Source organism: Bos taurus, chromosome 9 (genome assembly GCF_002263795.3).
Source record: "Bos taurus isolate L1 Dominette 01449 registration number 42190680 breed Hereford chromosome 9, ARS-UCD2.0, whole genome shotgun sequence".
Taxonomy (NCBI): Eukaryota; Metazoa; Chordata; class Mammalia; order Artiodactyla; family Bovidae; genus Bos; species Bos taurus.
The window spans coordinates 96094576-96103613 of record NC_037336.1 but is presented as its reverse complement, the minus strand read 5'-3'; positions in this window follow the sequence as shown (position 1 = coordinate 96103613).

Sequence of the window (9038 nt, the reverse complement as noted above, 5' to 3'; positions counted from 1 at the left end):
ACCCATCAGGTGGTGGAAGCCAGAAACAGAGCCACACACAGTAGAAACCCTTTCCTTCATCAAGTGTGCATGCGTGCTCAGTCACTTCAGTCGTGTCCGACTCTTTGCAACCTATGGACGGTAGCCCGCCAGGTTTCTCTGTCCATGGGATTCTCCAGACAAGAACACTGGAGTGGTTTGCCATTTCTTGTTCCAGGGGAACTTCCCAACCCAGGGACTGAACCTGAGTCTCCTGCAGCTCCGGTACTGCAGGCAGATTCTTTCCTGCTGAGCCACCACGGAAGCCCCGTTTCCTCAAGAGTTTACTCTTAAGTTCCAAACCCTCTGAATGCCATGTGGACTTTGCTCTGTGCTAACCCCATGGACGCCCAGTGAACTCCAGTCACATCCTAGGATGTTCTCTCCATCTGGACGGACCTCTACTGTACCTTGGCTATCAAGCCCTGGGTTACGGGGAAACAGCTATCCAGTGCTTCCCAAAGCCCTTCCCAAACAGTGCTGGGAAAGATTAAGGGCAGGAGGATAAGGGGGCAACAGAGGATGAGATGGTTGGGTGGGCTCACCGACTCAGTGGACAAGAGTTTGAGCAAACTCCAGGAGATGAAGAGTGGGACCTGACTTAGCAATCGAGTAACAGCAACAACGAACCACAGAAGTTAGAGAACTTAGAACTTCCCAAAGGCCAGCACTCCCCTTTAGAGTTAGAAAGATTTGAGAGCTAGCAGAGGAAGAGGGCGGGCCGCTCAGACCAAGAGAAAGGCCCCAGGTGGGGCAGGTGTGAGCCCTCATGTCCACGGGGAAAGATGGCCCCAGAGTCAGTGCTGGAGCAGCAGCTCCTCAAAATGGCAGGCTAGTCGTTTAGCCCCAGTTGTCTCGGTTCACCATTTGTCAGCTAAGCAACTTCAGGTCTGCTAGAAATTGGGACTCGCAAGCTTGATTGGAGTGATGAGTGAAGTTTTATCCCATCTGTTTGATTGACAGGATCTCAGAATGGGCCTGGCCCCGCCCTCTGCCCTCCAGTCCTGCAAAAGGGACCTCAGATGCCATTGGCCAGATAAAAGCCCAAGATAAAACCCTGAGAACAGAAATCTGCTCCGAATCCCATCAGCCTCGGGGAATCTTTGCCCTGCTTCTCCTCGCCTGCCCTGGCCCGGCATCAGTTGGGTCTCTCCCAAGTAAGGATCTTTACTTTCAGTGCACGTTTCTTAAACATCGAATCCTAAAGAGAAATGCACGTTTGACACCCTGCCCTATGTTTTCCTCTGACCAGGCAGGCCAGCGTGCTGGGGACCATGAGAATATGGTGGAGGGGAGCCCATGGCGGGAGCCACTCTGGGGAAAGCAGACCCACCAGAGGCTGTGGAAGCAGCCCCTCCGCGTGGACTCTGGGAGGAGCTGGAGCTCAGATTAGGCCCTGCTGTGGGGGACTAGGTCCCCTGCCCTGAGCCTCCCCCGGTCTCCCCTCGGTATTTAGAATCTGCCAGAAAGATTCTTCCAGCCCAGCACGAAGCGCCTTTGCAGGGAGAGTGTGAAGTGACCCACAATGAGGCCAGCGGTCCTCAAGCAAGATGGCTCTTGACCCCGAGGGGCAGTGGGGACATTCGTGGTGTGGCGGTCACCCATGTAGACACAGCTGAAGCATCGGGCATCTTCCTTAATGATAACAGATGGACCATTTCCTTCTGCTCTGAGTCAGCACCGAATCGGCAACATAGACACTTGCCCTCTAGATTCCTTACCTAGATTGTAATCGTGTGCTCTCCCTTGTCCAAACATCATGAAAACTCCACTTGTGAGAAAGAGTATTTTTGGAGCACTGCCTGGGGTCATGGAGTTTGTCCATCCCTCTGGATGTTCTAAATATTACCCTGGGTTCAGCCCTGCATTCTTGGCCAGCATTGTCTCGGCCCTTCATAAAACTGTACTTTCTAAATTATCCTTTGGAGATATTCATCAGCTAACATTTAGAGGCTCTATTAAAAAAAAGAGAGAGAGAGACATAAAAAGATGAAGACTGTGTTCATGTTGGAACCGGCTAGCAGGCTTCCCACCGTAACTCCAGAGTCTCCTGTCAGAGATTTCTGCATCCGGAGGGACTGCAGCAGCCAATTTGTTTATGTCAATAGAACACCATAAAGTGTGCAATTAGGGGTTTTCTTTTCCTTCTAGGAAGCTTGAAGACACATTTTTGACCTGCCTTTCCAAATGTCCCACAGGGCTACTTAAAAGAATGTCTGAAATTACAAATTTAGTCCAAGGTCAAATTTGGACACATTAAACTTCTACCCATTGTCTTTTTCTGCCAATGACTATGGGTTTGGGCAAACAATGTTTTTCCACCTACAATTTTTTCAAGGAGACTGAAAATATCAGTCATCTTCAAATGACAAAAATTCACATATTGAGAGTACCACAAGTAGCTAACCTGAATAGCTGGGACTTTGGACCCATGCAGAAGAGTTCGCTAACTTTTGTGATTTGTTGTTGCTGTTGTTCAGTCGCTAAGTCATGTCCAACTCTTTGAGACCCCATGGACTGCAGCACACCAGGCTTCCCTGTCCTTCACCATCTCCTGGAGCTTGCTCAAACTCATGTCCATTGAGTCAGTGATGCTACTGAACCATCTCATCCTCTGTCGGCCCCTTCTCCGCCTACCTTCAATCTTTCCCAGCATCAGGGTCTTTTCCCATGTGTTGGCCCTTCGCATCAGGTGGCTAAAATACTGGAGCTTCAGCTTCAGCATCACTCCTTCCAATGAATATTCACGACTGACTTCCTTTAGGATGGACTGGTTGGATCTCCTTGAAGTCCAGGGACTCTCAACAGTCTTCTCCAACCCCATGGTTCAAAAGCATCGATTCTTGGGTGCTCAGTGACTGCACCTATTAAATTATTTTATTAGAGTTACTTGTTTATGTGTCTGTTTACCTCCAGACACTTAGGCCCTGGAGGCAGAGATAAAGTCTTACTCGTCTGGCATAGGCTGAGTGAAAGGGTAAGTTAAATAAATCAATTATGTATAAAGTTAGTACCACGATTTTATTTTTACTTACCTTTTAATAATTGTATGCATTTCCTTGTTTGGGGTTGTGCGGGGTCTTCGTTGCCGCTTGGGCTTTTGTCTAGTCTTGGAGACTACTCTCTAGGTGCTGTGTGTGGGCTTCTCATTGTGGTGGCTTCTCTTGTGAAGCCTGGGCTCTAGGACACGTGGGCTCAGTAGTCCCAGCTCTCAGGCTCTAGAGCACAGGTTCAATAGTTGTGGTGCACAGGCTTCGTTGTTCCCAGGCATGGGAGACCTCCCCAGACCAGGGATCGAACCCGTGTGTCCTGCACTGGGGGGCAGATTTTTTTTTTTTTTTTCTGTAAATAAAATGTTTATAAGTGTTCCTACTAAGTATCAGGAAGCTTTAACTATCTCTTCCTCAAATACACCCATTGTTTTGGCAGTCATTCTTAATTGTCTCTTAAAGGATCATGCATCATGATCAGATATTAAGTAGACTCATTGTTATCCAGGTAGTTTATAGTGAAGTCGCTCAGTTGTGTCTGACTCTTTGTGACCCCATGGACTGTAGCCCGCCAGGCTCCTCTGTCCATGGGGATTCTCCAGGGCAGGAATACTGGAGTGGGTTGCTATGTCCTTCTCTAGGGGATCTTCCTGACCCAGGGATTGAACCCGGGTCTCCTGCACTGCAGGCAGATTCTTTACCACTGAGCACACCAAGGAAGCCTGGGACCACAATTTTAAATACTGCTTGTTTTCTAATTCTTTGTTGAATGTTAGTTTAATTTCCCCAGCTGCACTGTACACCACTTGGAGAAGGAACCACATCTACATTCCCTGAGAACACCAGGGCTGAGCACGGACAGGTGGTTTGACAAATACCTGGCTTCACGTCACTGAGAGGGAAACTCCAAAGCCCTCAGGTGATGGTTTGCTGAACTAATCTGTCTCCACTGATTACAATTAGCACCTAGCAAATGCTTCTGAATATAACATGATGCCATGCTGCTGACTTCTGTTTGCTCAGGGTTTTGAGGGGGTCCTTGGGCGTTAGGCCTGCGGTATTTTAGAGGGTAAGGGCTTGTGACTCTTTTGCAAAACCAGAGTGCCTTATTGTGGCCTACTGTGTAACTGCCAGGCAATCTGGGTGGCAGGTCACAGAGGTGAAAATGGATCCAACTAGCCTTGCTCCCATTGTTTGAAAACAACCCATACGACAAGCTCAATATTGGTAAGTCAATATGTGTATGTTGCCCCCAAGTAGGACACTCTGCGGTGTCTGCAGCCAGAAGAAAACAATAGTTAAATGTCTCCTGCAACCATAGCTACGTTAGACCTACTCAGCTGCCCTGTGCTTGGTTATAAAAATTGTATCAGACAAAAACACAAGTGTCCAGCTTAAAGTTGGGACAAATTAAGGCTTTATTATTTTGCCTAACTTACACCGGAGGTCTGAGGTCACAGTGCCGGCAGAGTGGGTTCCTCCTGAGACCTCTCTCCTTGGCACGCAGATGGCCGTCTTCTCTCTGCCTCCTCACGTCACTCTGTGTGTGTCTGTGTCCTGATCTCTTCCTATAAGGACCCCAGTCATCTGGATCAGGGCCCACCCTGAGAACCTCATTGTAACTTAACCATCTCTTTAAAGGGTCTTGTCTTCACATACAGCCACATCCTGGGGTGCTGGGGCTTAGACACATCAATCTGGGGGATGCAACTCAGCTCACAACAGTGACCAGTTAGGTAAGGCCTAAACTGTCGCAGGAGAGGCCTCTTGGGGGGGGCTTCAGCAGCTGACCACCTTGCTCCTGTCCTGCAGGCTCTGGCTCCCCAGCAACGTCCTGTGTCCCAACAGCCCCAAGGCCTTCCTCTGGCCCCCAGCCTTCACCTGTTCACCTCTGAGCAGCCCCAGGACACATCAGCAGCTCCTCACACAGTTCTTGTGTTTATCCCTGAAAGCAGTTGCCGCTGGGTTAGGATTCTGCATCTCCACTCCTTCCAGATGGAGATGAACAACCTAGGTTGCCCCCACTTGAGATGTTTCCCAGGGGCATTAAGGACACACAACCGTCTAGCATCTTTGGGAAGTTTCATTAAATCTCCCCAGTTGAGGCCACCTTGGGAGCAGTTGGTGGATGGTTCTAGATCTCCACCTTTCCCTGGCTGAGGACCATGCTGCGTGCATCACCCCTGTGTAAGAGGATTCTTCTAGCAGGAGGCCCATACCCTGAAATGTAAGGATTCTGGCCCAGGGGGAGCCAACCCGCACAGGACACGTGGCCTGGGCAGACACATCAGTGCATGCCCAGACTCATGCTCCCAAGTCCCTCCCACAACCAGCGTGGACATACAATACCTGTGCCTTGCTGTCTCGAAGAGTCGACTCCTAAGTGTCCCTAAAGTCAATATCACCCTCTGGATACGGCAGTCTTGAGGCGTTCAGAGTGACCACATCCTGCCTTCTTGGAAGAATGTGCCTTCTCCGAAGTCTGCAATCATCACTGATGCGTCCAGAACAATGAACATTTATTGTTGGGGGCCGGAGTGCGGTACTCCGCCCATGGCAAAGGTCATGAGGAAGGAGGCTCGACATACGCAAAGGCGGGATCGAGCCTCAGGAGTCCCCTTGGAAATCCTCGAGCATCTACCCCCATAACCAGAGCCTGCCTACTTTGCTACTTTGTGCTCTCACCTACACCTCTGACTTTACGGGGGGCTGTCCCCCACCACCTCCTTCGGAGAAGGAGTTAACTTAGAGCGCCAGTTAATAATAATTCCTGGGCGTGATAAGAGTGTTTTAACCTACAAACTCCTCTGAAGGTTCTCTAGCCTGCCTGACAGGCTTGTCTGGCCACATGTGATTGCTCACAGCCTCCCAACTGTGAGAGGCACGAGATGCTTTAAACCTTCTAAAAACAGGTTCCTTAGAAAAATTAGAAAACTATTAGTATAAGTATAATGGGCTGATTAGAAATTGTATTGGTGAGGGGTTTTTCATTTGTTGAGCCAATGTTTGTTGCTAAGTCTCCATATCCCCTGCCCTTACACACATTAATGAATATATAGAAGAAATAACTATTAACCTTTGATATTAATCCCGTTAGACCTTAGGCTAAGTAAATTCTTTCCTTAACTAAAACCCACTACACCCTCACCCTATAGGAATGTAACTTTATTTGGGTGGTGTCTGTTTTAAGAATAATCACCCTTGGAGAAAAAAGAGTTCTGACCACTGTCACAAGGAGAGGGTCGTAAATTGTCAGCAGGCCCCCCTGGCCAGAAGATGATGTAACACCCCTAAGACCTCTGTATACATTTGTGTGAAGCACCTGACTTTAATAAAAGTCAGGACTGCTGTCCCCACGTGACTTTTGTATAACATCTCAGTGTATAAAAACAGACTCTGGAAAATAAAGAATTGGGATCAGTTTCTCAAAATACTGGTCTCCCCATGTCGCTCTCTCTCTACTCTGGTTGAGTCTCCATCTGGAGCACGGAACCCGCCATGCTTACTAATTATGCCTGGGCTTCTAAGATCCGACCGGGGAGGCCTCAGTGTCTCCTCTCCTTCGGGAGAACGGAAGGATGCCTGCGGCCTACGTAAGTGGTGCAAGCTTCTTGTCTTGAAGTTTTATTGGTCTCCCGCGTAAACCAAGCTACTCAGCCTCTTTTCTCCACTGAATTTTCCTACTGAGCTATCCTTATTCTATTACTCTTTATATCTTTAATTAATATCTAATTGAAGCTATTGTATCCTGACCCTCGCTGATGCCGTCCCCACTTTGAATACCCTGGATCAGCCGGGGCTGGACCCCGGCAATTTATCAAGAGGAAAGACCACCCTGGAACAGGGCTGTGCAGCACTTAGGTCAACACCGCCTTCTATTCTACTCTAGTTTGCAGTGAAATGTTGAGGCTCCTCCGAGACACAAGCTTTCCTAAGGCCCGCAGCTCTGGACCATCCCACCTACATCCTCCTCCGTCTCCTGCCCCAAATGAAGCAGGCCAGAGCTGCCTGGTGCCGCGGAGGGCTCAGTTTTGCAGTGGGGCTCTCTCCTCGGTGGCTCCGACAGTTAAGAATCTGCCTGCAATGCAGGAGCGTCAGTGTTAGTTGCTCAGTCATATTTGACTCTTTGCGACCCCATGGACTGTAGCCCACCAGGCTCCCCTGTCCATGGGATTCTCCAGGCAAGAATACTAGAGTGGGTTGCCATTCACTTTTCCAGGGCAACACAGGAGACCTGGGATCAATCCCTGGGTTGGTAAGACCCCCTGGAGAAGAAAATGGCAACCCACTCCAGTATTCTTGCCTGGAGAACTCCATGGACAGAGGAGCCTGGTGGGCTACAGTCCCTGGGGCCAGAGTCGGACGCGACTGAGCACGCACACAGACAGCCCCACCTCAGACCGTCAGCATCTGCTTTGGTTTCAATGAGCGGTCACGTGAGGGGACCACGGCCAGGCCTTACCACAGAGACAGCCCTATCCACATCCTCCTGCAAGCAGTTTCTAGGGGCCCACCTGAAGACTTAGGAAATCTAATGCGGGTTCAAGTCTCACGATCAGACAGACTCTGATACACAAAAGCTTCTCTCTGGAAGACCTCTACTTTCGGTAATTTTTATGCTAAAATATACATAACACGAAATGTATCATTTTAACCATGTTTGAATGTACAGGTCATTGGTGTTAAGTGCATTCACCTTGTTGTGTAACCATCGCCACCATCCATCTCCAGAATGTTCTTCATCTTCCCAAACTGAAACCCTGCCCCTTCCGCAAAGGTTCCCCATTAGCCCTTTTCCCCAGGCCCCGGCTACCATCCTTCTACTTTCTGTCTCTATGGACTTGACTACTCTAGCGACCTCACACACGTGGAATCATACGTGTCCTTCTGGGTCTGCACGATGTCCATCCTGGCATGAGGTCTTCAAGGGGCATCCATGTTGTCACGAGTGTCAGAACTCCACTCCTTCCAAAGGCTGCATAGTGTTCTGTGTGTGGAGGGGAAGGTGTGTGCAGCACGTTTGATTTCTCTGTCCATCCAATGATGGACACTTGGGTTTTTGGAGGATGTCCTTTTTAAGAATGCTGCATTATAAATCAAAACCCAAATACCCTTTTTCCCACCCCGTTCTCAGGCACATCCTGCAATCAATAACCCAGGAGGCTTCACTTAAAACTACACAGAAAGGGGTCTTCCCTGGTGGTCTACTGGTTGAGAATCCACCTTGCAATGCAAGAGACACTGGTTCAATCCCTGGTCTGGGAAGACGCCACATGCCGTGGAACAACTAAGCCCATGCACCCCAACTACTGAGCCAGCCCTCCAGAGCCTGGGAGCCGCAACTACCAAGCCCACGTGCTGCAACTCCTGAAGCCCGTGAGCCCTAGGGCCCGTGTTCCACAAGAGAAGCCACCACAGAGAGAAGCCCGTGGCCACAACCAGTGAGTGGCCCCTGCTCGCCACAACTAGAGAAAGCCCACGTGCAGTAACGAGGACCCACCACGGCCAAAAACAGAATAAATTTAACGAAAAAGAAAGCCACACAGAAGCTACTTTGCAGGTACTTCTAGCCCCTAAGCTCCACGTGTGCCCAGGGAGCTGTTATCAGTCTGGGCTCTTAACTGCAAACAACAGAAACAGACTCTGGCTAATTTGAGTAGAACGGCGATTTATTAAAAGCACATTCGCCAACTCACAGAATCTCCAGGAGGACAGAAAAATCCAGGCTAAGTTACGATGCCAAAAACAACTGCGTGATGCTAAAATCGTGCGGCAGAATTAGCTTCATCAAAAGGCGCCGCTGCCTCCGCCAAGCTCTTCCGTTCTTCCCTTGCCCTCACAGCCCTGCTGCTGCTGCCCTGGGCTCTGGGTCCTCCCCTCGGCACCTGCCCCCACCAGGGGGGACTCTCAGTGTCCCACCTCCTTCTTGTCACCAGCAGCCGAGGCAAAGCCCAGGCAGGCTGAATCTGGCTGACTGCTCTCCAAGGTCAAATGCCTCAGCCCACTGGAAGGGAGGCTGGGAACCCTCCC